Below are 3,105 nucleotides of genomic sequence, written 5' to 3' on the forward strand. Positions count from 1 at the left end.
GTTATTGGACACCTTAAAGACCTTGGGCACCAAGGCAGCCTGCCTTGGAACGGGCCCCAACTTTTGCAGCTTCCTTTTGAATATTGGGCACAGCCCGAGTTATGACATGCATAGCCAGGAGTGTCTGGCCCTCAGACTCGGGCCAATGTTAGTATATTCTCTGAGAGGCTCAGAAAACTGGTTAAGACAACATAAAACACAGAAAATTATTTTAATGAAGCACAGAATTCTTTTTCTGAATGTTTTATTATTCTTTTCATTATACTATTAACCTGTTTCCAACTGAAGAGAAAAAGACTATTATTATCCAACTTGTTTAATATTACCTACAGAATATGTATGTAACTGTATTTTACATTTGAAAACATGATTCCCAGTATTAACATAACAACTGTTCCATGTAGGAATCACAGCAGTTAACATTAAAGTACAACTTTATTTTCAGATCAACCATGCACCTTTAAGTCAGAGCATTCATGGGACATTGCCTCTTAATCCCTCAATTTGCAGTTACAGATGTTTTCAGAAATAAGTATTATGAAACTGCTAAGAGGCTAAAATTTGTTCATAAGGCAAATAGCTATGAACCTGGACAGAAGCCTCCTTAGTTTCTTGTCTTCTAGAAACAGCTTCACAAATCACTTGCAAAATCAGCCTAGAGGCAAACATAATAAATCGCATTTCCCATCCATTCCTGAAGTCGATCTTTCTCAAGAAATGATCAAACTGCACCTGTTGTTGAAGACAGCAGCGAGACCTGACTCTGATATTCAGGCTTTGGTTCTGGATCAGTTGTCTGCCTTGGACTGGTCAGGAGTCACCGCCTTCAGACCCTGCATCAGTGAGTTTAACATTATCTTCTCCTTCAGCTCTGCAACCTTTTCTGATATAGGCATGTTGTGAAGATCCATTTCAGATGCATTTACTGTGGCTTTTGTTTTTAAGAGATAGTGTGGCAGCCTGACCCTACCTGACCATTTCCTGCTTGAAAGAGTTACGGAATGCACTACCCACCCACCACCCACCCCCATCCCAGGACTTTCCGGTTGATGCAGCAGTCCAAAAACCTGCTTAAATGATTAAGCCGGTTTACTTATAATTTGGCAGCCAATCAATGTTCTCCTTATGTTCTCCTTCCTTATATGGAATATCTATAGCTGTGTAGGAATACGAAAGTACAAGATTGTATAAAACTGCCCGCCATGTTACAATCAGGGCTCAGCCTTTGGATAAGAATCCGCTGAGCCAGTACCACCATCAATAAATGCTGCTTCCTGCTTATAGCCTCGGTATCCCGTCTCTCTGTTCGAGAATCCCTCAACATGGGTAGAATACAGATAGAAACCAGTGGGAATCCCATAGGAACCAGAGAATAAAAGGTTACAAGTGCTGCCTCTTAGTGAACCTTCAATGCCAGTTAGGAAGGGAGCTTCCAAAACAACATTATTTGTGACTCTGGAGAAGACTGCGGCCCAAGGGACCACACAGGTCTCAGGTGAGGTGCAATGAGTCAATGAGCGCGGTGTGGCAGTTCCACATTGGAATCTGGTGCCCCTCTCGGGAGGGGCCTGCCGTCCCCAAAGTTCCCCAATATGGCTTGCCTGATAGCGGCATCTCCGCTGAGCGGCGGGCGATGACCCCTTCACCACTTGTATGTCCCACTCCATTGAAGTCATAAAAGAAGTTTCATGAGTCTTCTTAGTGCCATCGAGAAGTGACACTCGTGAAGCTTTGCATGGTTGCAGAGACACCGCCACGGCCGAGCAGCCCTCCTTGTTTTCCACTCAGAAAACTTTTCCGCAACATCAGTAGCGACCAGTAGTCTAAGAAACATTAAAATACAACTCTAATTTTGTATTAGCTTACTTTTTAAATGTCCAGTCTTGTTTAGCTTAATCACATAAAATTTCCTCTCAGGATTTCTCTTCACAAACCTTCTACAACTTTCCTCATTCCCTCGGTTTGCCTCTTCTCATTCAGAAATAACAAACTTTAGGACAAAAATCTTTCCTTCAATTTCCTTCAAAATATGTCTCCATACTTGATATCTTCAGTTACCAAAAACATACATCTTCTTTTCCATCATAATTAGAATTCTTAACTCAACCATCATATTACGTATAACACTGACAAATACAGATCAGAGGTCATGCACATACTCATATTTCTCCATCATCAGTATTTGTAACTTCCCTGAGGGTGCATATCTAGTTTCCTCAGGAAGCAATGAAATAAATGGGATCCCTGGAGAACTAGGTCCCCTCTCAGCTTGTGAGGGTGAAGGGGGAGGAGAAAATTCCTTTTTTTGAGATCTCCAGGAAGGCATTCCTGTCATTGAGCCATCTAATAAATCTGGGTCTTGGTAAAGGAGCATAGAAGCTTGTACACAGGAGACTTCTCACTTTTCTTGATTCTTGCAAAGAACTAATTGGAGGATAGGATTGTAGTTTAGCAAAACATTTACAGGCCAAACTTCTTGGTCCCAGCCTACATTGTGGCCAAATGCAATTGCAGAAAAATATAAGATTTTTTCCTTTAGAGATTGTCTAATTTGAATTGGTTTCAGTTATTTAAGATCCATCCCAATGGAGAGTCCTTTGGGATGCTTGGTCCCCTCCCTTCATTAGTGTAGAGAGGAGGCCGGGTCCCTACAGGTCCTGCTGGGAGGAATTTCTGCTGCATATTTCACTGACAGTTGGGCCTCAGGGCTATGGTTCCTGCTTTCCTCTTGGGGGCAAGCTGGGAAGTACCCCTGCCACTAGGAAGGAAGGAGGAGAAATATTCTTCCCTTACTCAGAATTGAACCTGGGTATCCTGGGTAAAAAGCACTAAAACTTAATCCCTAATATACCAGGGAACACAAATCCTAGCTGTGTCTGAATCTGAAAGCGTGTTACTCATCTCGAGAGGGAAGTATGTGCACCCGGTGGTGTGGCACAACCTATAAAAATGAAAGGGATGGGGACAGCAGCATGGATCTGGGCCTGTCACTGTCAGAAGGGACAAATACAGTAGGGGTATGGGCCTACTACTGCTACGAGCGGGATGGCTGCATGAGTCTGGGCCTGCTGCTTCCCTGAGTGTGCACAGGGATTTATCTGCAAC

At 43.1% G+C, this 3,105-nt stretch overlaps 1 pseudogene; it reads right to left on the minus strand.

The window, feature by feature from the left end:
• Window positions 1-788: 788 nt before the first annotated feature.
• The window catches only part of LOC112471894, a 4,790-nt pseudogene continuing 2,473 nt past the window's right edge, over window positions 789-3,105 (minus strand).

The sequence above is a fragment of the Pteropus alecto genome, unplaced genomic scaffold (genome assembly GCF_000325575.1).
Source record: "Pteropus alecto unplaced genomic scaffold, ASM32557v1 scaffold159, whole genome shotgun sequence".
Taxonomy (NCBI): Eukaryota; Metazoa; Chordata; class Mammalia; order Chiroptera; family Pteropodidae; genus Pteropus; species Pteropus alecto.